The sequence below is a fragment of the Ambystoma mexicanum genome, chromosome 3p, assembly GCF_040938575.1.
Source record: "Ambystoma mexicanum isolate Mex_15411 chromosome 3p, UKY_AmexF1_1, whole genome shotgun sequence".
NCBI classification, from domain to species: domain Eukaryota; kingdom Metazoa; phylum Chordata; class Amphibia; order Caudata; family Ambystomatidae; genus Ambystoma; species Ambystoma mexicanum.
In genome coordinates, this window is record NC_090925.1 from 728,176,895 (window position 1) to 728,203,113 (window position 26,219).

General features: G+C 48.3%; 1 protein-coding gene across 1 annotated transcript in view; it reads left to right on the plus strand.

Moving 5' to 3' along the window:
* Window positions 1-26,219, plus strand: part of LOC138580775 (receptor expression-enhancing protein 2-like) — a 238,275-nt gene that overhangs the window by 145,422 nt on the left and 66,634 nt on the right. The window lies entirely within an intron of this gene.

Below are 26,219 nucleotides of genomic sequence, written 5' to 3' on the forward strand. Positions count from 1 at the left end.
CCAACGAGCAAACCTTTGGTTTAGGTGCAAGGAGTTGCTGGTGGTGCTCCAGGTGCAAGGTCATTTGCTAGTAGAAGGTGAATATGCTAAATGGAGGTGCCCGCTATGCACAGTTATTCCAGGGGCTTCATGTGCTGTCAATTGGCTTCAGGTGAATATTTCAGGTGCAGGAAATAGTGTAGGTGTAGGAGGCAGTTTTGTGTTAGTTACAGGCTTCTGATACAGGAGGGCTCTTTAGGCACAGGTGCAACTGATTTCTCCAGGCACTATAGCTACATATGGAAGATTAGATTAGAGTTGAACGTTTTTATAAGAGCACATTTGGTAAGGAGGTATGTGTTTTTGTGTGTGTAGTGGTTGGAAGCCACATAACCATGGTGTAGTGCAGTGTGGTGGACCATTTCCTGGGTTCGACATCACTACCTCCAGCAACCCAGCAACCACCTGCACCATTGGGGAGTGTGGGAAAGTTTCACACACTGTACTGTATGAAACGCAGCATGGAAAGCAGGCTATCAAAATATCACAACTTAATAATATTGGAGGTTGGGTGAGGTGGGGAGGTGACAGATGCAACATGTTCAGATTTTGGACACCCTTTCTCCTATTTTATTTTAGAACAAAACCAAATATCACTTAGTAACATGTCTTCAAGATGTACCATCAAACTGTGTTCCTTTGAAAAGCTCACAAATCTAATCAAAATAATAAATGGGTTGGAAGAGCCCCCCCTCCTTTATAAGCATAATTCATGCCCCCTTGGGGAAAACATTCTGTGAACCGAATGCCTTCCATTTCATGCAATCTTATGGGGGTTAGAGAGAAGGTGGCATCTCATATTGAGACCCCACCATCTTCGCTCTGGGCATGCTCTGCAGAGCAGTGTCTTTGTGGAGCCTAGCATAGCGTTTCCAAGTGCCCCCCTGCATAGTTGACATTCTCACACCCTTGTTCAGCCTGTGTGTGCACTGATTGCAACTGGCAACCACACCGCAGGAAGTGATAATGGAGGATGTGGGTGCATGGTAAGACAATGGCTGCCCCTTTTAGTTTATATTTAACCCAAGGGTTTTTAAAAGAGTTGATTGTGTTTCATCTTCTATCAGGTCAGTTAACCGTTTGTTAACCGTTTGTCCATTTTCTTCATCTATCATCAATAGAATCAGTTAAAAAAAATTTGCTGTGGCCGTAACCTAAGTTGTTCGTCCGCCCCCAATTAGTCTAGGCCACCAGACCTCTTCATCAAAGATGTGAGCTGTAGCTAAAACGGGCCTCAGGTACAGTTTTCTGATGGATTCAACTCTGGGGCATGTTAAGAGGAGGTGCCTCTATTTATTTATTCAAATTTTTAGAGCGCGCAATCAGCTCGGGGGCATCGTGGCGCTGTTAAAAATAAAAACATTTGTCTGGTTACAGAGAGGAAAGGTTGAGCAGAATACAAGGCATTTTGTTTTACAGTCTAGGCATACAGAGTATTTTGTTTTGCAAGGCATTAAGTTTACAGTAGCGTTTTTTTGTTACATTACAGACATCAGAGCGTTTGAAGTACAGATCAGGTAGGGGGTGGAGAGCACAGGTTAAGTAAAGAGCGTAGTTTTGAGGGATTTACGAAAGGAGAGCAAGGATGGTTCGGCTCTGTGAGAGTTGGGGAGGTCATTCCAAATCTTGGGAGCTATGTGTGGGAAGCCAATGCCTCCAGCTTTAGCTCTTCTTATGGTGGGACCTTGGATTTGGTTGTCGTATTGGCTTCTTGGCTTATTATCGGACGGAGCGAGGATTTCCTGTTTATGGTTTCTGATAAGTATGCCGGCGCAGTGTGATCGATACATTTGTGTGTGAGGGCAATGTTTCTACTGTAGAAGAGTCTTTACAAAATCTGCATTTGTTTGAATTTGCCCTACCTCGGATCTTCAAAATTTCGTTGGTATGTAACAAGTTAAGGCGAGCCCATAAAAAGGTACTCCTCAACTTTCGATTAGGATATTTTTCAACAAATTGTTGTAAAACTTGAAGTTTTTGGTTCATGGGCGGCAAATGCGAAACCAGCTTGTATGATGCCGCTTGATCGCAGGTGGTAGTCAAGTTCATTTAATTTTTTGTGAATTTTCATAGGGTTCTCAATTAGCTCTTTTTTGGAACACTGGATCAGTTTCAGTTTGTTTTCTTATTCTTCGTACCAGTGATTTAGTCCTGTACATCGGCCTCCTTCAGCCTCGTTATTTATCATTTCAAGTACCTTCGGGCGATCTTCCAGCAGAAGCTTCCTAAACAGCATCATAGAGTTTCTTTCCACTATTGAAAATTGTGAAAGCTGGCTCATTTCTCGTCTTATTAAAATTGAACTAGGTAGATTCAGGACTTCCCTCCAATAGTGGCTCTGTAATTTAAGCCAGATTTGTTTGGGTATCCCTGGCATTGCTTCAGCACCATAGACCAGTGTGGGAACGACCTTGGTTTTGTAGTAGTTCACAATGGGCGTTAGAGAGAAGCGACCAAACTTCCGGTCTATCGCTTTTGCCTCTGAAGTTAGGCTCTTTCTTTTGGTCAGCAGGTGATTTTGCATAGCATTTTCGTTTCGAGAATTATCGACCGTGATGCCTAAGTATTTAAATTCGGCGACCTTCTCAATGCGTTAACCCTCTAGGTTCCAGGCAAAGGTGTCGCTTTTTTCTCTTCCCTTTCCAAAAAATAAAATTTTGGTTTTCGACTTGTTGATTTCCAGATGGTTGTCTGAAATGAATTCAGCAAAGTTGGTGAGCAGACGCTGTAGCCCAATAGCTGTTTGATCAACAAGGATAACATCGTCCGCGTACAGAATTCTTGATATTTTTGTGTTTCCAAAATGTGGTGGAAAAGCTCTGACCTTATGCTCTGTGTCCTTATAGTCACCTATAAAGCTCAAAAAAAGCGCCGGGGCCAGCGGGCAACCTTGTTTGACCCCACAATTTGTCATAATCTCTTCCGTTAGAGAACCTTGCTGGTCGAGCCAAACTTGGAGTGCAATGGGTGGCTGTAATATGGCCGCTGGACAGTTCCACTTTCTCAGCTTCTCCCAAAGTCTTGTTCTATCGACTTGGTCAAATGTCTGACTTAGGTCGATGAAGGCCATATAGGTTTGGGGCCACCCTGCTAAAGACTTGCTCTTTAGGATGCTCAATGTTAAGATGTTTGTATTGGTCCCCACATTCTTTTTGAAACCAGATTTAAAAGGATCGTTGCAAGGTCCCTGCCTCTTTTGCCCAGCTTTGAAAATGGCGAAGGAGCAGAGATCCGTAGACTTTGCCAATCATGTTTAGGAGAGCGATGGGACAAAAGTTTTTTGGGTCGTCTCTCTTTCCTCTTGTAGATAGGCACTACAACCGCAGTGGTCCAAGATTTGGGTAATACCTTCGCTGTCGTTGATCTACGAAATACTACGCTAATAAACCCGGCCCATGCATCAGGATGCTCTTTCAAGTGCATATTTGTCAGGCCATCGGGGTCTGGGGCCCTGGAATTTCCACAATGGCTTTATGGTCATGGAGCTCCACCTAGGGCGACACACTTTGGTCCTGTATAACAGCAGTTGGTACGAATGGATCGAAAAAGAGCTTTTTGAAATGGGTTGTCCAGGTATCTTCACCAATTCCATTAATTAGTGCGTCTGTATTGGTTCGTTCTGTTGAGTTAATAAGGGCCCAGAACTTGCAGGAGTTGTTCCCACAAACAAGCCTCAACATTTCTTCTGAATCTCTTTGGAACAAGGAGTGTCGGTACTCTTTAAGCCACGACTTGTATTTTATCTTTTTGAGAATCAGGGCTTGTTTGTTTACCTCAGAGCTATCCCTTGTGAAAGCCCTCTGCAATTTCCTGAGTAGGCGTCTTCTAACGACCAATACCAGATCATAATTATGCACAGGTTTTTCAATGCATGATGCGTGGTTCGGTCTTGGTTTTTTGAAGATGTTGAGGAGAGCGCCATAGTCTGGTGGAATACCAACGTCACGTGCTGATCCTAACTGAGCATATTTTTTAGAGTGTTAACAGTGTTTGCATTCAACGACAATCGATTTCCTTTCACATTAACCTCAACGTCCGATTTGAACGTTACTTTTTCAATCGAAATGACGAGCCATGTTGTACACAATAAGTTGTGATTGCTTCCTGTGATTTTAATGATGGTGAAGGATGTAATGATCGCCAGCAGGGTGATTGAAACATAGATAGTCTATTGTAGCTGATGAAGTACGACCTTCCCATGATGGAATACGATTTACGTTAGTCAGCGAGGTCCATTTTTTACCACGCGATTCAGCTTCAGTTTTGGACGGTCTGCAGGACTTCATTCCACAAACTGCATTTAGATCACCACAGATGTATAAGTATGGTTCAGAGAGGTCAATATATACTCTGTCAATTTCATTCTCCACCATGTCCAGGAAATCTTGATCTGAGATTGAGTCTGGATTCCAATAGACATTGATGATTATGGCTGAGGTTTCCACTATTTTATCCAAGACTTCGTTCCAGCAGTTCCATTTCACCTGGACTGTTAACATGAAAAGGGATGCTGTCAGAATTTTACTCCGTGTCATCCCCTTCCCAATTCGAATCGCGGTTAACAGGCCTAAAGATGGTCTACCTTTTTAGTCCTTTTTTAGCCAGGGCAAAAGCGATTTCAAACCTGTCCAGGACAGGCTTAGTTGTGAGCCATGTCTCCTGCAGACATAATATGTCAAATGCGGCCAAACCTTGTGTGTTAAACGAGCCTAACTTAACCGTTGAGTTGATTGTGGGCCGTATCATGACCTCCGTTGGTTTTTGGACGTGCATGGATTGCTATTTTCTTTGAGGAGCCAGCGCTTTGGGAAGCCACGACCAAAGATTTTGTAGGGGATAAAATGTTTCCCTATCGGTGTGCTGTTTGTTGTTTTTTGTTACGTTTTGCGTACGTGTTCTTTTGATTGATGTAAGCGGGCCACAAGGTGTTTCACTTTTCTTGTCCACCTCCTCCTGACATTCTTTGTGATTGTTCACAATTGAGGAAGCTCTTTCTGGTTTTCTAGTTGGAGCAAGATCTCTTCTCGCCATGTGCGGACTGCTTGTCGTCTCCATTGATTTAGTTGTTAGTTTCTCTTTCTGGCGTTGCTCAGAGGGATTTTCCTGTTTTTCTACCTCTGAAGAGCTAATGTACTTGGTATTTTGTTTCGATTTCCCTAAACTTGAGTATTTTCTGGTGGTAGTCAGTGATTCCTCGTGTTGCTGGTGTCTCTCAACATCGATTTCTCTTAGATCATATCCCAGTTTTAACAAATGTCTCAAGGAATCACGCAGCTTCTGTTTGACAGATCGAGAAGTAATATATAGATAAGTGGAGGCCTGGCGACCTTCATGAAATGGCTTTACTATTTGCTTGATTCTACTGATTTGAGGTTAGGAATGCTATGTAGCAAGTCTATCACCGTTCTTCTGTTAAGAATGACATAGTCTCGGCTGTTGTGTATTTGTTCAAGTTTAAAGGCAGGGTTTCAAGCTTCTTTGAGTGGGTTCTTGATTTAGGTAAGGTTTCATCTCGTGCATCCTTTTCATACCCATTCGATCTACTGTTCTTTCTACCATCATCTCTCCTGGTAGTTCCCGCCTGCCGTTCGTGTTCTTTTTTCCTTAAATCTTGTGGGCTGCTTGGTTTCCTCCCCCCACTGTGATTCAAGGATTTAGATGCTTTCGAAGAATAATGCCTTTGCCGGCCTTCACTGGGTTTGTTGGTTACCTTCACCCGCGTCGGGTCTGTACCCCATTTTTCAATTCGGGCCACCTTCCTACAACGATCTTCCAATGACGAGAAGTGATGTTGATCTTCAGAATCCATTTCCCTTGACTGTGGTTGGGATTCCATGTTTTGCTCATTCTGAATGTCTCTTGGAGAGATGTCATCTTTGTTAATTACACAAGTTCCCTCACAATGCTGGCTCAAATTTTCTAAAGCTTCCTCCATCAGGAGGTCCTCGGTAGTTTAAGAGATGTTCGAAGAATTGGATGTCTCCAATAAATCAATATAGGTAGATGATACACCTTCTCCAGCATGGGGTCTGGCATGGATTCACATGCTCATGAATATTCCCCGTCGTCAGGCTGGGAATCCTCGGTAAAGAAAAAACCAGTATCAGTTTCGTTTCTGATCTGTCTTTCGTAGTAATAACCAATCACTGGTCTCTGCGTCATACTGACCACAGCCAATGACTGCCCTCTACCTAAGCACCGCCTCTGGCAGCCATCTTCAGATTTTTACCGCACGTTCATGTGTTGGGATCCTCGTGCTATTGCTCTCGAGCGTTAGTGCTATTTTTTCGCGCTTTTTCCACAAAACTTAGATTCTTTCGGTCAAAAGAGCCTCAAGCTCCACCGATCCTACATCCGATCAACGGGGACCCGTGTCGGATTCATCTGTGCCCCTCAAGGGTGAAGATTTCGTCGAGCTACACTTCGGAGGACTCCAGAAGCTTCTCAGGCCCGGTCTCGGACATGGCCCAGGAGAAGGGAAGCTCGACGCCCGGAAAGCTGTTCAGGGCCTGCCCTGGATGCCAGCTGCAGAACGTCTTCAAGGAGGACGAACACTCTTTCTGCCTTTACTGCCTTCATGGGGACAAGACGCACGTGGAGAAGGACTGTGCGTTTTGCGGCAACATGTCGGAACGGACCATGAAGGACCGCCATCAACGTCTCGCCAGCTGGCTGGAGGGTAAGAGCCCGTCTGGCGAGAAGAAGAAGAAATCTGAGCGGTCTTCTAAGACCTTTGAGGGCGCCCCGGCGACGGGGGCCCAACATAAGGCCAAGCACCGCGAGTCCGCTGGCACCGGGAGCGCCGAACGGTCGGGCTCTACGGGCGCCAGGCAGGGCGCACCCTCCCCGGCACCATCAACCACGAGCCAACGCTCTGGGTCGGGTAAGAGGAAGGCCGAGCACCCGGCGAAGCTCCTGGAGAGGCCCCGGTCGAGCTCTAAGGCAGAGGAGGAGCGTGGCAGTGCCCCCTCCCTCAAGGATAAGGCGGTGAGCGCACCTAAGGTGGTGAAGGCCTTGATCCATTCGACCAAGCCCTCTATCGAAACGGTCGCGGCGGCCCTGGCCCAGCCTGTGGAGGCTGCACCAGTGGTGGCGGCCTCGGGGCCCAGAATCTCCCTGCCTCCTCGGAGGGAGTCTTCTTTTGTGCCCATCGATAGGACCCCCGTGAAACCCTCCGTGGGGAAGAAGAAGGGGGGGCAGGGCGTCGTCGTAGATTCGGCCTCAACCTCAGAAGAGGAGCTGATCGAGGTCCTAAGCCACGGCCTAGGCGTGGAACAAGACCAGCCCGTCGGAATGGGCCCCGACGCAGGTGACGACGACGACATCGTCGAGGATACCGACGGGGCCCCTGCTCGCCCGTCGGATTCCCCTCTGCCAGCGCCGCAAGACAACTCAGCGGCCATTTTGTTGGCTATACAGTCCTTATGCTCCGAGATAAGGACGAGACTACCGTTACCGACGGAGGAACCTCTCCCGTCGGGGGATCCAGAACCGGGACCTTCTGGTGTTCCCCCTACCAAGAAAAGAAGGATCCATCCACCGCCTCCTTTTCAACCATCGCGCCCCGTCCAGCCCTCCTCCCCGTCCACCCGAGGGGATGATACGGGGACTGACACGGCAGCAACGGGTACGGACGACGAGGCATACGACGAGGATTTTCCGTCGTCGCCTCCCACCAGGGCTTCTCCGCCCGACGAGATTGGATCGTTCCACTCAATGATCGCCAGGGCATCCGAGCTTTTCCAACTCTGCCCTGAGGAGAAGAAAAAGGAAGGCTTCCTTTACCAACGGCGCGAGGCCAAGAGGAAGACGGTCCTCGCTGTGCCTCTGTTGGACGACATTTGGGATGAGGGCCTTTCCCTCCTCAAGAACCCTTCCACGACGCCAGCGAAAAGAGACCGGTATGAGAAAAAGTACCGGGTCCCGGACTCGGCCCCCCTATGCCTCCGGGCGCAGCCTACCCCGGACTCCGTCGTCTCCGCGGCAGCCAGGAAGAAAGCGGGGGGGGGGTGCGGCCTCCACGTCGACTTCCCCGCCGGACGGCGAGGGAAAGAAATTGGATGCCATGGGACGTAGAGTCATCTCGTCGGCAGCGACGACGATTAAAGCGGCCAACGCCTTGGCTATCGTGGCCCGCTACGACAGGGAACTCTGGTACAAGATAGCTCCCCTGCTGGATTTTCTGCCGGACGACAAGAGGGCGGAGGCCCTTGAGATCCTGCAGGAAGGTGAGGTGGCCTCGGACCACGCCATCACCGTGGCGACGGACATCGCCGACACTGGGTTCCGCCAGATGGGCAACGGCGTTTGCCTTCGACGGCGTGGATGGCTCAAGGCTACGGACTTTCGGCAGGACGTCCAGACCAGGGTCCTGGACATGCCCTTCGACGGGAACAACCTGTTTGGGAAGACAGTGGACGATTCCCTTCAGGCCATCAAGGCGGATACTGAGACGGCCCGGGCCCTTGGAGTACTGCAGCAACGGCGGACGCCCTTTCGGAGCGGCGGAGGCAAGGGCGCCTCCAAAAGTTCCGGCGGCGGTTTCGCTTCCTACCGTCAAGCGGCCCGCTCGTCGTCGCAAGAGGCCTACAGAGGACGAGGCAAGTCTGGCGGACCCCGCCGTCGTCGCCAAGGAGGCCAAGGCGGCAAGGCCGCGTCCAAGCAGGATTGAACCGGCCGTGGGGTCGGGCCCCCACCGAAGCACCCCGGTGGGAGGCCGGCTGGCGGGCTTCGTCAGCGTGTGGGAGTCCATCTCCACCGACCGTTGGGTGCTGGACGCCCTGGCCCGGGGCCACGCGCTCGAGTTTCAAAGAAGGTGCCCGCGCGTCCCCCCCGTGGCCAGGAAAGAACTTCACGTCCCTCAACTTCTCCTGGAGGTAAAGGCGATGCTCAGAAAGGGCGCCATCGAACTCGTCCCAAAGAGGCTTCGGGGCTCCGGAGTCTACTCGCGATACTTCCTCGTGAAGAAGAAGACGGGAGGATGGCGCCCCATCCTGGACCTGCGACGCCTGAACAAGTTCATCAAGGCGCAGAAGTTCCGGATGGTCACCCTCCAGCACGTCCTGGGTCAGCTGGAGGAAGGAGACTTCCTATCGTCGTTGGATTTGGAGGATGCCTACTTCCACATTCCCATCCTAAAGGGGCACCGAAAATTCCTCAGATTCGTGGTCCAAGGGCGTCATTACCAGTTCAAAGCCCTTCCCTTCGGACTACGGTCGGCACCCAGGGTTTTCACCAAGTGCCTCGCACCGGTGGCGGCGCAGCTGCGCCGCGAGGGGATTCACGTCTACCCCTACCTGGACGACTGGCTCATCCGCGCCAAGACGAGGGAGCTCGCCGTGGTCCACACGGCAAGGACCGTCCAACTCCTCACGGACCTGGGATTCTCCGTGAACTACGCCAAATCCCACCTGGTGCCCGCGCAAGTCGCACTGTTTCTGGGAGCGAGGCTCGACACAGTGTCCCTTCTGGCCTCCCCGTCGGAGGAGAGGACCAGGACCATCTTGGGCAAGGTGCAACGGATGTTGGTGGCCGACGCGGCCAAGGTGAGGTCCATCAAGTCCCTCCTCGGGATGATGTCTTCCTGCATCTACCTCATTCCCATGTGCAGGCTCCGGATGCGCCCGTTGCAAGAATTCCTGGATGCGCGCTGGATCCAGACGACGGGCAGCTTCGAGGAAAGGATCAAGCTCGACGAGAGTTTCCGACGAGCGATACGGTGGTGGGGCACCCGCGCGCATCTGACGGCGGGCATGGACTTCCAGACCCCAGCCCACCAGGTGACTGTGACCACGGATGCCTCCCTAGAAGGGTGGGGAGCGCACACCGAAAATCTGCACGCAAGGGGACTCTGGCTCCCGACGGAGAAGTCCCTGCATATCAACGTCCTGGAGCTCCGTGCAGTGTTTTGGGCCCTCAGGTCCTTCCTTCCGTCCCTCAAGGGCAAGGTGGTGAGGATCTTCACCGACAACACCACCACCTTGTTTTACATCAGGAAACAGGGCGGAACCAGGTCCCCAGCGCTGTCCAAGGAGGCGCAGGACCTGTGGCATTGGGCCATCGCCCAAGGGATTCTTCTGGTGCCGTTTCATCTGGCAGGGATAAAAAACACCATCGCCGACTCACTCAGCAGGGAGCTGCGCTCGTGCCACGAGTGGGAACTACGGCAGGATCTGGTGGATCGCCTCTTCCGACGGTGGGGCACACCCCAGATCGACCTGTTCGCGACGGCGACGAACACCGAGTGCCGGAGGTTCGCCAGCAGGTTTCCCCAGACGAGGAGCATGGGCGATGCTTTCTCGTTCCCCTGGGAGGGCCTGTTCCTCTACGCGTTCCCTCCCTTGCCTCTGCTAATCCGGCTCGTCAACCAGCTCAAGAGGTCACGGTGCAGGATGATCCTCGTCGCACCTGCGTGGCCGAGGCAGATATGGTTCCCGGACCTTCTGGACTTGTCGGCGTCCCCGCCAATCAAGCTGCCGGCGGACGCGGATCTACTCTCCAGGGAAGGAGGCGCCATCCTCCACCACGACCCGAAGTCGCTGAACTTGCAGGCCTGGCTCCTGCAGCGCTAGAGTTTGGAGGATACGACATACCGGCCGATTGCAGAGAGGTTCTTGCAAAGGCCAGGGCGTCCTCGACTCTTAAATGCTACGGACACAAATGGAAGAGGTTCTCTGTCTGGTGCCACGCACAGAAGATTAACCCTCTAGGGATTACGGCTCCCCAAGTACTGCCGTACCTGCTGACGCTGGCCAAAGCTGGTCTGGCACACGCGTCCATCAAGATTCATCTTGCTGCGATCTCCCGATACACCAGAACCACGGGCCGGACGTCCTTGTGGTCTCATCGTCTGGTGAAAGAGTTCATGAAGGGACTGTTCAGATCGTTCCCGCCGGTGAAGGCTCCGGCCCCGGCGTGGGAGCTCAACGTGGTGCTGACCAAGCTCATGGGACCTCCGTTCGAGCCTCTGCACTCGGCCCCGTTGAAGTTTCTATCGTGGAAAACAGCTTTTCTCGTGGCCATCACCTCCGCAAGACGAGTGGGAGAGATCCAGGCCCTTTCCTGCAAGGCCCCGTACTTGACTTTCCACGACACGAGGGTAGTGCTCAGGACGCACCCCTCCTTCATGCCCAAGGTACCGTCGGACTTTCATCTCAACAAACCCTTGGTGTTACCTGTGTTCTTCCCGTCGCCTTCGTCGCCGGCTGAGAGGACTTTGCACTCGCTGGATGTGGCTAGAGCGCTGAAGTTCTACGTGGACCGCACGAAAGGTTTTCGGAAGACGTCACAACTCTTTGTGAACTTTGGACCTGTCAATCAGGGGAAGGCTCTCTCGAAGGCTTCCATCTCCAGATGGCTCTCCGGCTGTATCATGTACTGTCACCGGTTGGCAAACCGACCGCTGCCTGGCCGTCCGAGAGCCCATTCCACCAGAGCGATCGCAGCTACCACGGCGTTCCTATCTGGTGTGCCCCTGCTGGACATATGCAGGGCTGCTACGTGGAGGTCGACGCACACCTTCACGAAATTCTACTGCGTCGACTGGGATTCCAGGGAGGAGTCCAGGGTCGGCCAAGCAGTGCTGCGCAACCTGTTCGCCTGAGGTGAGCCTGGTGAGGAGGTAAGATGCTTAATGTTGAGTTGATGTGATGCTTAATGTTGAGCCTTTGCCACCTCCCGTGGTTGTGCATGTGTGTACTGCTATGTATTCTTTATTCATGAGCATGTGAATCCATGCCAGACCCCATGCTGGAGAAGGAACAAGTTACTTACCTGTAACTGTTGTTCTCCAGCATGGGTCTGGCATGGATTCACATGCGAACCCTCCCGCCTACCCCTCTGCGGCTCTTCACTTGGTCATACTGCCACTTTACGTGCTTCCAAATCTGAAGATGGCTGCCAGAGGCGGTGCTTAGGTAGAGGGCAGTCATTGGCTGTGGTCAGTATGACGCAGAGACCAGTGATTGGTTATTACTACGAAAGACAGATCAGAAACGAAACTGATACTGGTTTTTTCTTTACCGAGGATTCCCAGCCTGACGACGGGGAATATTCATGAGCATGTGAATCCATGCCAGACCCATGCTGGAGAACAACAGTTACAGGTAAGTAACTTGTTCCTTCCTCTGTACGTTTTGAGCTTTTGCTGCTTTGGACTGAGTTTGCCATTTGAGCCTTATTTTGCTCTGCCTTCGTGCCTGGTCTAAAGACCAGACCCTTTTCTGGCACTGGTAGGCAGAAGACTAGTTGTTTCTTGTGTCTCGGTGTCGGAGGATTAGTGGGTTTGCACTCTGCAAATATAGGAAATTCTTTATTTGCTGCTGTCGCGTTGGTCTTCCCACAGAGTTTTTCCAGGTCAATCGGAAGTATTAGATCTTTATCTTCATATGCACAATTGTGGGGCTTCTCCCTCACTCCCCCCCCGGCAGGCGACATCCTTTGACCATCGCTTCATTATCACTCGAAGACTTACAGCTTGCCTCGGATGCTTGAATGGCATGTTGTGAGGATGAGCTTAACTTGTTGTTACTCCTAGTCATTCTACACGTCTTAGAGTCTTGTTTGACAGATTGAGGGGAGGCGTTTGACTTGTTTAAAAGCTTCTCCAATCCGTCTGGCGTTCTCAAAGGCAGTTGGCAAGGTATGGATTTAATGATCAACATTTGACATCCTACCTCATTGGTGGTCGCTGGAGTTGCGGAAAAAGGTTCTTCCGTGTACACCGGTCGGTGTGAGATGGTGTATTCTCTTGCTTTTTCTTTTTCTGGTGCTGCAATGTAGCCCTCCAAATAAAGCAATTTGGAGTGCATCATTGCTGAAATGGTGCTGTGATCTTTTAAAGTATCGTTGATAGCCTCATCCAATTTTGTAAAAGGTGCCAAAGCAACGGTTACTGCTGCCATGATTGTCAGAATGTAAAGTTTTTGCTTTGGTGATTCAGCCGAAGAGGATTCCGCCAGTTCACTACGTCTCCTATCCTTAAGAGGGGTAGATGCCATAGGTAGACGTAGGTCCTTTTTGCTGGTTTTAGAAAGGCTGAAGTAATGGGCGGAACTGCATCTTTTCCTTTTTCTTTCAGATCCTTGAAGATCTCGTCTTCCACTTGTTGTTCCCCTTGGTTTTTTTCTGTGTCAAGGTGAACAGTTTCCATACTAGAGGGCATGTTCAAGTTGGCAACCGCTATTGTAGGTAATTTGCATGTAATTTCATCGTTGCTGTTCCGTGGACTAGAAAGCGGTCCACCTATCTCCTCAGATGGAATAGCAGCAACCTTTGGTGTTAAGTATTTTTGACATTGTGGGGTAAGGGGGGGTTAGGCCCTTTTCATTGGTTTCACCCCCCCAGTGAGGCCTCAAAACTGAATACGACTTCCAACATTTCACTGTCGCTAATTTCACAGATGTTTTCATATTTTCTTTTGCAACGCTTCCCAAAAAATTCTTTCAAAGTTTGTGAGAGTGGGTGTTGCTATCCATGCCTCTTGTATTTTCCTTTGATTTTATTATTCTCCTTGTTGTGCGTTTGGCTAGCTGTTTTTTAGTGTTGATGGAGCCACAAAGTTCATCACCACCATTTTTTGGTATCTCACCTGACTAGTTAGGATGATCGCCAGACTGTACTGGACATACTGTTTTGTCTTTTGAAGCTTTCTTCAAGTATTTTTTTTTTTTTTTTTTAGAACATGGCCCATCTTCCTTATTTATTGAAGAGGGGTCAATGGGATGGCTTTTGTCTTCAGAATCCTTACCCTCTTCAATATGGTCTGAATCCATATTCATGGCTTGGTTTTTATATTTCTTAACATCCCTGTACAGGGTTAACTGGCTTTCATGGTGTGGCAGAGGGTGGATGTCAACATCCACTCTCACGGATTGTCCTGCAAACAAAACTCCCTGCTGGATTTCTGCCAAGTTGTTATCCGAAGGGATGTTGGGGAGGCTGTCCGCAGTAAAGCCCTCCTGGGCCCCCAGCACGGGAGTACCTGCCACCTCGAGCCCAATTCTCCTGCCTCGAGACCCCTCCAGGGGGAGTGCTAGAGCGCCAGCCGGCGCATACTCCACGTCCACCTCCCGCTCCTCCACCATCTCCCTCAAGCCAGCCCCTCCCTTCTCCGCGTGAATCGACACCGTCCGTCCTCCGACAGGCTGCGAGGAGACCACAGGTTGTGGGAAGCAGCCAGGCGTGGAGGCGCTGCTGCAGGACGCTTCCGATGGTTCATGCAGAATCCGCTCTTTCACAGGTGAGTCCGGGTTTACAGTTGCCATGTTGGGGCGAGCAGGCTGTGTTCCAATTCCCCCAACAGTTCGCTCGAACCATCGGTCACAGTTTGGTGGCATGGGCAGGGTAGCCTTACTTGTTGTACGAACAATACGGGCCTTAGTGATTGTTTGTCCCTGATTCTTGTTGTTGTTCGGGTGGGCACCCCCACCCCCGCCCTTCTCGAATCACAATCGGGGGCATCGGGGGCATCGTCCGCCATAGCAGTGGGAAAGTCCATTTTTTTGGAGCCAGAAAGCTGTTTTTGCTTTTGGCTCATAAACTGGAGCGAGAGCTCCTCTGAAGGCCATCATCTTGGGCCGCAGAGGTGAGCAGAGTAGCGTCCTCGGCGTCCATGGCTGCCATAGACTGCCTAAGACTGCTACTCTGCCGATACTCCGCGGCCGCTCCGCGGTGGAGTGGAGCTTTTGGCTGGTCACTGGCTGGTCACAGGCAGCAAACACTGAAGACAGACTCCGGTCTGGTCTGATACTGGATCCACAGATCAACTTGCAGTCCCTTGCGTAAGACTGCTACTCTGCAGCTATTCCGCCACCTTTAGTTAATGATGGTGTGAAGGAGTCCCCCCCCACCTTCACCCCTTCTCACCTGGGTCCGTTCTTTGATGCAGTCCTTGGTCGCTGCCTTCTTACGAACGGTCCTGGTTTTAACTAAGGCTGCTCGAGTCTCTTCCGACTCCAAGGCGCGTTCAGTTCCGGGAACGCAGAATCCAGGAATCCAAGGATCTAGGATGAGTGCAACTAGCACACGAGTCCAGGAAACAGGAAGAAAGGAAGGGGCAAGGAGCGGGTAGGTGCACAAGGACAGAGAAAGAATACCGCGAGCTACAGATCACACGTCTGATGGCTACTTGCAATAGCATTGAGACGCGCGGAGCCGCCGAGGGCGTGGTCTATAAAAAGAGTAAGTTACGTCCAGCGCATGGAGCGAGAAAGGGTCTTAGCGCTGGGCGACCATGTTGGGAGTATTAGAGAATGCAAGCCCTGTTGAGACAAGGACCAGGAGGTCCAAAAGGGGCGTGTTCTGAAGTTCATGACAGATGGTTAACCTGGCACATCATATTGAATTCAGTTGATTGACAGGAGAGCATGTTTTCTGTTCTGCAACACAGTAGCAATCTGCATGCAAAGTACCTGCTGAAACATCAGTGATTAATTCCAACAAACCTCATATGGATTAGACACTGCTGCACTCTTTTGGCACTGTTTGTGCCCTCCCCGTCTTTGACGTGCAAAAGAATAAAACAAACACACCCCTGACGGGGAATAAGGGAAAGCGAGCAGGCTGCGAGAGTTCAAGAAAAGGTTTTATCTGATGAATAATATTCAAGAGATATCTGAGAGCGCTCTGCACAAGTTATCATTACATTACGTTTTATAGGGTAAATGACGCAACTAACATAGGATACTACGTTGGTCCCAGATTGGTCAGTTCACTCGATGTCTCAGGTGGGGTGGCATCTCTTCATCTGGGTTGGTCGCTTGGTTGGCGGGAGGATTGACGTCAGTCATCTGTGCTCCGCATGGGTGAAGGTCAGGTCGCTGGGAGGCAGGATGGTCACTATCTAAGCTAACATGATATATCCTCAAAAAGTGCATGCACTAAATAATAATTGTTCAAAAGACCTTCAGTAGTTTATCATGTCTCTATAAAAGTCACACATATATCTATACTATCAATAACATAGGATTATACAAGTCTTAGGTTAAGGGTCTTGACCGCTATAATACACTGGTTGAAGTTAAGGTCTGCACTCATAAGAATCTCTGGTATGTGGCATTTGTTAGTGGTAGGCAACGATATTTTGCAGCAGGGGTCTAATGTTAGTTGGGGATCTGCTGGGTGGGCATCATGGCATGGTCAGTGGTCTGGTACATGAAAGGAATATCTTGCAGGGACACAGGGTCACAATGGCAGTAAGTTTCCACTGGCGAGGGTGCGGGAGGTGCAATGACACATTTGTGGAGATGGACGAGCTATGTGCTTAGCTCATGCTGGTTCACATGCAGGACAGTGATCTCAGAGGAAGAGCGATGTGTTGCATTCATTATTGTGTTGCAAGCATCTCCGACTTCAGCGTGAGAATGGGCCCGCAAAGTTTTCCAGTCAGAGTGAGAACGGGGGTGGGAGCCCTGTGCGCCTGGCCGGGCTGCTGTGAGAAAAGGGAAGGGAAGCGTTTTTGTACTATCGCAGTGAGGCCTAGTCACCAAGATGGAGTCGAAAGGGGGTACAAAAATGGATGCCCCGTGCCCTGCTCAGTGGTCCCATCTACGCGAAAGTCAACCAAAGTTAACATCGCACAAGGGCAAGGGGCGAACCCACTACTGGAGGCACTTGGTCCGAATTTTGTACTTAGAAGTAGAGGACACGAGGGGCCTGATGGCCCCTTGCTCCCACACAGCACCTAACATCACTCCATGATAATAATAATAATAATATAGCAGCAGATTTTTACATAGTGCTTCATGTCCTAGTATTCTCACTTCTAAGCACTGAGTGAATAGCTTGTAATAGCTATTATTTTATTATTTCACAATTGAATGGTTCTTAATTTCTCAACTGAAGGATGAAGGGGGAAGTCTGCCCTTGCGAAATGGAAGCATGCCCCATGTCAAAGGCCAGCACGTTTCCTGAGAGCACCCCGGACAATTTAAACGTGTTCATTCATGCTTGTTTTTGATACATATTTAGAGCATGTAAATTACATAATGCAAGTCTTAGATTTAAGCTGGTGCTATTTTGAGTTCCTCTGATGTATGTGTGGTACGATTCTTCCAGAATGCAAAGTGAAGTGAGCTTGAAAGCCCGATCCAACTGAAAAGCTTGCACATGGCAAGGGACACTTTGAGCAGGGATGTCATTTGGGAGGTCTCCAGGGGTCGCAACTGCAACTCCTGAGGTTTCCCTTGCTACCCCTGTGTTCTCCCTTGCTACCCCTAAAAAAGAAAAAAAACATTGAAGCTCCTGTGATGTTGTGCCATGTGGCTCTTTGTTTCTGGAGTGGCTGGAATTTATGTTGGGCCTGTTAAAAAAAATATATATATGGGGTTCCACAAGTGTAACACTTTGAGCAGTGACCCAAAATAAGAAAGCATAGGAATAACAAATCATTTATCTTTCTGGAAATCTATACAATAATTGCTAGACTCATTCAATACAGGGGTGAAAGGTCATGTTCTATCGCTTCCCATTATGTCAGTTAGGGGTGGTGTCAAATGACAACACTTATTGTGATGTTGTCAGAGGTCAAGGGTCATGTGATGTCACTTCCGCTACCCCTGGCATTTTGGTGAAATGACGTTCCTGACCTTGAGATCTCAGTGTACTCTCCTACTACTTCAAAAATGAATCCACATTATAAGGGGTCTGTGTGGTAGACCTAGATTTTAGTCCTGCTTTACCTTTGATTTTAAGTGTTTTCTACATCGCTGGATGCAGAGAAAACTGATTCAGATCGCACAGGTGAGGAAAGAGGAAGAAAGGTGATGGGTGGGATGATCTTGAGTGTGCTGGGGGTAAGGGAGGACGGCTGAGGAGACCTCCTCCCACAGAAGGGTGGGAGGAGGTCCTGGTGGGGAGGACCCCATTACAGCATGCTCGGAGGCTGCAATCCTGGAGCCCCATTGCCACATGTTGATGGTAGTTCATTTCTGTTGATTATCAAGGATCTAACTAGTGGCCTTGATTATCCAAGTGTTGTCAAGCGGCCCATGTGATTCATGGAGACCCGGTTGAATGCTGATGGTCCTGTACAATCCTAGTACTATTTCATGGGTGAAGCGTCACCAGGTCAGTGGTTGGAGATCATCTTGTGGAATTGTTTCTTGAATATTAATTTAATTCAATACTTATGTAGGTGATACTGCTATGTGGACGTTTTGGATTTCAGTAAAATCTGATTTAATCCAATTTCTGGCCCCCCCCCAAAAAATTATTTTGCCTTTTTAGGTTTTTATCATGCACATATCCATAAATGTCCTCTAGGTGGCAGCACTGACCTTGCTACACATGGATTCCTGTATTCAAGTGAAATTAAAAGCGAGGTCTGCCATTTAGTAGACATCTCCAGACATTTTGATACTGAATATAATCTAAAATAAAACTATAATATTTTCCCCATAATAAATAGTTATTGTATAGGCCTTGTATTTAAATAAAAGTAGCAATTTGGTGTTAATTATTAGATTCCTGAAGCTAGAAGGCTAAAAAAGTTAATTTAGCGATCCAGAACTGTTACTTGATCAAATGGTGCCTTATATTCCAAAGATCCTGCATCAAACATCAGTCCCTTCAGGTTCTTTTGGAGAAATGGACCAAGGAAAGGTCAGCAAAATTTGAATGTACAGTTCCGTTAAAGAAAAACAGTCTTACGTCTGTGTTTAGAATCCCTAATTCCAATGAAATTAAATTTCCAGCACGTCTTTTTTTGTAATGCTTCCAGTATCTATTTAGCAAAAGAATCCGGGAACAAACCTGGCCCGACCTGTTGCTCACAGTATGTAAGTTAATAAGCTGTCATGTGTAGCGTGATTTGCTGGCGGTGTGCTAAAATATTCTTTTACACAATTGCAAGAGGTAAAAAGCTCAGTATGTATTTATTTCATCTTTTTTTGAAAGAATGCAGTATGCAGTGCAGAAGCCAATGCATCTCGGAGTGGTCTCCGTCTTCAGGCGCTAACAACTAATAAAATGACGAGTATACAAAAAACCCATCAAACCAATGTAGTGTACCACATATATGTATACGTTTAATCATGCATCACCCCAGCAAAAGAATATAATAGTTGGAGCATTTATATATTGAATGCTCAGAATACAGAAAAGAAAACATGAACAATAAAGCAAAGCAAAAAAAGAAGAAAAGGGAAAAAGCAGAATGAACAATTATCATTACAATCGCCTTAGGTTAAATTTGTTACATCAAAACATATAGTTGGTATTTCAGTGTTAACCTGCAGTGAATGAATATCATGATGTGATACTACAAGGATGGAAGAATAATGAAAAGTACATGAAAACCTGCATTAGGCAAGAGCCTAAATAAGCATTGTTTTACTATCAAACTGTGCAATGTATCCTCCATGCATTTATTTTGATGTAATTCCAATCTGTTGTTTTAATTCTTTAAATTAAGTCATGCCAGTGTGACAAGTTGAACTATATCAAAATAAATAAATTAAATCATAAAATGATAACCGCTGAACAGGTACTACTGATACACTCGGCCCTATCAGCCACTTTTACCCTCTGAAAATTCAGCAAATACACCCAAAAAATAAAACTATGGAGTAAGAATAATGCAAACAAAAACTATGCATCAGACACATAGAAGTCTGTCCCTCTGCGTTCTCTGACACAGCTCTATGGGCATATTTGGATCATTAGTACATGTAGTGCCAAAAGGAATAAACTACGATTATTCTGCCTGATCTTGTCAGGATTAGTCAGGCGAGTACAAAGGCAGCGAATATGGCAAGGGAAATGTGCACCCAGGAACTACGACTCAGGTATGCTAGAACCCAGGAGTGCAAATAGAGTGTGACATCAAAACCAATATATGAAAAGGGATGTGGGGTAAGCACCTGACCGCGAGGAAAGTCGGCAAGCGCCTTACCCCCAATTGCTGTTACAGGTACTGACAGCGCTAAACCCACGTGGAGGGCAAGCAATGACAGGATCTGTGTACTAACACTCTTGATGGTATTACATAAGGGAACTTAAGAACTGTACTCACGAGGACGAGATAAACCTCTTGAATGTCAGCTAGCCCACGAATCCTGTTGAAGAAACTGGGACCCCGAAAGGCTAGAACAGCAATGGAAGGAAAACTAAATACCCTAGTGGGAATAGTGTTTACAAAATAGTGAGGAAAACATAAGCATTCACACAGGGGCTAGATACTACCGCACACCACACCTAATAATCAAAGGGAAAATAAATGCAGAAGTGCAGTGGAAAACATGGAATGGATCCTCTAGAAAGTAAGGATCAGGAGCAGGGAAAAACGAAATAACCTATGCAAACTTCTCCCTACCCCTCCAAGGAAAAGACAGGAAACTAAACTAAGAGGAAGGCTAAGGCAAATGGGTAACAGCAGCAAAGGACAGAGTCAAAGAAATATAGAACACAGACAAACTGGGCTGCATCTAAAAGGGGAAAGCACTGAGAATTGCTGCCTGCAAACAGAGGAAGACAAAAAGGGAAATCAAAGGAGCAGAAATCAATTAGCGCATGAATCCGAAATTCAGGGCGGAGGAAACAAGAAAACAGGAACAAGGAAGTAGGCACAAAGGCAAGGAACCAGGAACCAGGGACTAGTCAAAAACAGGAACACTGCAAACGATGACCAGCGCTGGACTGAAGTAAGACTGAGGCTTTTAAAGCTGCTTAACGAGCACACGCCTCGGGTGTGCTGATTGCTGCACCTGCCGCCACAGCTGTTACCTATCCTCCACCCAACCTTGTGTTGCAAGGGTGGAGGTGGAGCAGTGGGCCAGGCATTCTGGGAAGCATAGTCATTTGGTTAAAGAAGCATGCTGGCTGCCAAAAACCAGGAATGGATCCGGAAGGGAAGTAGCTGGGAAAATAGGGATTTAGCGCTCCCAAATCATCACAGCACTGTAGCATAAAGTTCGGAGGAAAAGTCCAGTAGGGAATAAACCCCAAATCATGCCCCCAAATGGTGGGAACGGGAGCGAAGGGAGCGAGTCGTGACAGTATACCCCCTCCTACGGCCGGCTTCAGGTGCCCGCCACCCGCACGAGACATCTTCTTTCCATGATGGGAGTGCTTTTTCTTTGGAGGTGGCACTGATGGAAATGGTGGCCTGTGGGCAAAGGCAGATGGACTTCCATGATAGGAGTGCTTTGTCTTTGGAGGTGGTACTGATGGAAACGATGGCTTCTGGTGAGGAAGAGACTCATGGTTCGAAGAAAGGCATGAAGGACTTGCAGGACCAGAAGCAGAGTTGGAAGGTCCAGGAAGCTCAGTCACTGGGAGTGGACCCTTATAAGTCTTTGAGGAGGGAGGCAGGCTGGTGCAACATGCCTTAGGCAATGGTAGAAACTCTGTTAGCCTTTCTGCCGAGAGTGGACATGCGGGAGGTGAGGAAAATGCTGGCTTCAGGAAAGGTTTATGCTCAGCCATTTGAGAAGGTGGTGGCTGAGGTAGAGGTTCAGATTTCCTTCTGTCATCCATCTGGGAAAAGGCTTGTGGTTGAAAGTGACTAAGGTTTGTGCTGACATAGAATCGGGATCAAAACCAAAGATAGAACTAGGATCAGGCCATGTAGGATGTGCCATCCTATGGGAAAAATACTTTGCACGTAAATGCGCATTCGTGACAAGGAGTTCATTGGAGTCAGGACTAGTGATTTGATTGTCACAGGTAAATGTAGGGGAAGCTTTCTGTACAAACTTGTTAGAGGCCTTGCTGCCTTTCTTTCTTAAACTTGCCATATTCAATGGGAATTTTGGGCTGGTCATACTGTCAGGATTAGTCAGGCGAGTACAAAGGCAGCGAATATGGCAAGGGAAATGTGCACCCAGGAACTACGACTCAGGTATGCTAGAACCCAGGAGTGCAAATAGAGTGTGACATCAAAACCAATATATGAAAAGGGATGTGGGGTAAGCACCTGACCGCGAGGAAAGTCGGCAAGCGCCTTACCCCCAATTGCTGTTACAGGTACTGACAGCGCTAAACCCACGTGGAGGGCAAGCAATGACAGGATCTGTGTACTAACACTCTTGATGGTATTACATAAGGGAACTTAAGAACTGTACTCACGAGGACGAGATAAACCTCTTGAATGTCAGCTAGCCCACGAATCCTGTTGAAGAAACTGGGACCCCGAAAGGCTAGAACAGCAATGGAAGGAAAACTAAATACCTAAGTGGGAATAGTGTTTACAAAATAGTGAGGAAAACATAAGCATTCACACAGGGGCTAGATACTACCGCACACCACACCTAATAATCAAAGGGAAAATAAATGCAGAAGTGCAGTGGAAAACATGGAATGGATCCTCTAGAAAGTAAGGATCAGAAGCAAGGAAAAACGAAATAACCTATGCAAACTTCTCCCTACCCCTCCAAGGAAAAGACAGGAAACTAAACTAAGAGGAAGGCTAAGGCAAATGGGTAACAGCAGCAAAGGACAGAGTCAAAGAAATATAGAACACAGACAAACTGGGCTGCATCTAAAAGGGGAAAGCACTGAGAATTGCTGCCTGCAAACAGAGGAAGACAAAAAGGGAAATCAAAGGAGCAGAAATCAATTAGCGCATGAATCCGAAATTCAGGGCGGAGGAAACAAGAAAACAGGAACAAGGAAGTAGGCACAAAGGCAAGGAACCAGGAACCAGGGACTAGTCAAAAACAGGAACACTGCAAACGATGACCAGCGCTGGACTGTAGTAAGACTGAGGCTTTTAAAGCTGCTTAACGAGCACACGCCTCGGGTGTGCTGATTGCTGCACCTGCCGCCACAGCTGTTACCTATCCTCCACCCAACCTTGTGTTGCAAGGGTGGAGGTGGAGCAGTGGGCCAGGCATTCTGGGAAGCATAGTCATTTGGTTAAAGAAGCATGCTGGCTGCCAAAAACCAGGAATGGATCCGGAAGGGAAGTAGCTGGGAAAATAGGGATTTAGCGCTCCCAAATCATCACAGCACTGTAGCATAAAGTTCGGAGGAAAAGTCCAGTAGGGAATAAACCCCAAATCATGCCCCCAAATGGTGGGAACGGGAGCGAAGGGAGCGAGTCGTGACAGATCTGAAGAGGTAAAACTATCTTTAATGTGCATGAATATTTAGGTGCAAAGATATTTTTATTACAAAACCATTTCTGTTTCACAGTTAAAGCCTATTGTTATTCGGTTATCAATTAATCCCATTGGGAATGGGACTTACTTTTTTACTTCCTAAAAATCATTTTGCTATGAACTTTAAAAAAAATAGGGATTCAAATTCTCCCACTTAAAAATCTTCTGCACTCACTAAAGAGCACTGGTGTACTTGCCCACAGTGGCGGCATATCTCCATCCACCCCTGCAAAATGAATACATGCGGTGCCAGCCACCTCCAGAGTAGTGGGTGCCAGAGTCCCAGGTACATCCCCAGAATCTCTCGTTGTTGACACAGGATCAGGTTAGTGCTGACTTTCAGAGATTCATAAACTCTGTACATGAGCTTCGCACTTTCCCAAGGCACTCACATGACCTCGCAATCTCGGTCCAGCAGTTATTAGAGACAGCCTAATAAAATGTGATCAAGCTTGAGAAGTTAGTCTGTCATCTCTCAGGAATAGAGTGGGCAAGCTCCTATAACGACTAGCACTACCCATGTGAAGACAAGGAGAAGCTTCACCCACTTTTAGTAAGTGGGTGAGAATGGACGACGACAAGTTGTAATCAACCCAGGGCAGCTTTTCCACAGGAAGCTGCCCATTTGTGAAGGGATGAAGAGTTAGGAAACTGTGTGACATTTGAACTGGCTGCTCGGCCACCATCGTTGACTGATAAGGCTTTTATTCGGAAAGGCCCATGGTCCTCTGTTGCATATGTTCTTGAAGCATTGTCACTAAGTGAATCACCCATTCCATTACAATGGATGGTGGCCACAGAGGTGTGAGGCTCCGTCCAGCAACCTTTAGGCAGGCGTGTCTGGCATGAAGGACAGATGTCAAACACATTGCTGTGTAGTATGTTTAGATTGCACTGATAGGCCCCTCTCCCACTGTGCGGGTCACTCAAGTTTAGCGGGGGCTGTGTGGTGTTTAGGTTGCGCTGGAGGGCGTCTCTCCCACTGTGCAGGTCTCTCAGACTCAGCAGGGGCCTTGTCTCCGAACGGCACTGTGTGATGCTTACATTGCACTGATAGGACTCTCACCCACTATACAGGTCTCTCAAATAATCTAACTGCGCTTAGTTCAGAACTCTACCAATCCCGGAAGACCACCACCACCTAACTCAATTAAATCCCATACCAGCAGACCGTTAACACCCTAACACCCCCCGACAGTCCACCCTTAGGAAACACACCCTACTCACCGACAGAAAGCAATACTGAGCCAGAGAACACCCCAGCGTATCCAGAGAAGTTAAACCGAGGTCACTGCGACCGCACAGCATAGCATAGAGGACCAACTACCTTACTACACCTGCACCTAAACTGGAAAATGGCCCGTACCAGAAAAGGACACCGAGAAAGAGAACAACATTGTGCAACAAGAGACGCGAACACACAACACTGACAAAACCCACAAGAAACAGCCCCATTGGAAGAAAAAATGCCTAAAACAGCCAGAACCGGAACAAAATCCACAAGAGAAAAATCCTTATAACTCACACCTTACCTCGCAACAACCACGGTACACCGACAACCCAACATGGAAACCTCGAAACATGCAAAGAATTTCCTGATACACGCGGAAAAAAGATGGGGGCACTCGTCAAGAGAGTGGGAGGGCTCCGACCCCATTACCCCTTACATTACAAGAACAGAGGGGCAACATCGATTTCCACTACATCCCGCACAATACGGCGAAGCACCAACAACCAGCAACGCCACCTCCCACCCAACAATCGGACCCAATGAAGAAACCACCGCTGATCTTCACCCGAGTAGCATCACAGCAGAAACACCAAGACTAATCAGCCCTGTTATCAACTTACTAGACCGCTTCAATGAAGAAGCAGCTGTCGCCGTTCTTCATCCTACCAACATCAATGCGGAAACTTCACAAACAAACAATTACAAACTCGAACAACAAATAACCTCAAAACAAAATCTCACCCAGAGAATCCACTGTAACCTAATAAACACAAGGTCAATGTCCAAAAACGCAACGGAAATATACGACCTCTTGTCAGAAGGAGGCATAGACATCCTGTTTGTAACCGAAACATGGCTAGACGACAACTACAAGATCACCCTCAACAACTGCCTACCTGAAGACTTCAAATGCATCCAAACAAACAGAAAATCCAAAAGAGGGGGGGGGGGGACTAGCGATCATCCACAAGGAACAACTGGCCATCAAAATGGAAGATCCACTAAACATTGATAAATGCGAATCCTTAATACTACGGCTTTAAGTAAACCCCAAAACCAACCTGAAATTCATACTGATATACAGACCACCAACCTACGATGCGACTCTCATAGACGCTTTCACAGAAGCAATCACTACCCTAGCATCAAGTACAATCATCTGATCATCCTCGGAGATTTCAACATCTGGTTCGACGAAGAAACCACAACCACACAAAAATCCCTAACCGCCCAACTAGCAGCCATGAACCTACAACAACTAGTCAAAGGAGCAATCCACTCAGAAGGGCACACACTTGACGCAATCTTCGCCAACAAGGATCTCATCACCACGGCACCCCCAATTCAAATACTTTGGAGCGACCACCTCATCATTCCGTTCATGATCACAACGACCGCTCCAACAAAAAAGCAACAAGAAAAACAACCCATCATGATGAAAAGAAATTGGAGAACCATAAAAAACTCCAACCTAACCGAGCTCCTAGAACTCAGCAAATCACAAGCATCAACCATGGAAGAAGCAGACCTAGACAAAAAAGTTGCCCTACTTCATACCTGGATCGCAACAACCCTTGACGACATCGCCAAAGAAAAGCCCTTCACCCCATCACGCAAGAAAACTACAGCAAAATGGTTCACCCCACTACTCAACGCCATGAAAAGGAAAAACTGAAAACTAGAATCTGAATGGAGGACCAACAACACATTACGACAACCGAATCTTCAGAGCACCAAACGCTCAAAAAGAACTATTCAAAATCATAAACGAAATAAAAAACCCACCGGCCTGCAACTACACGCCAATCCCATCGACGAAACTTTGTGAGGTCCCCGGAGACCACTTCAAA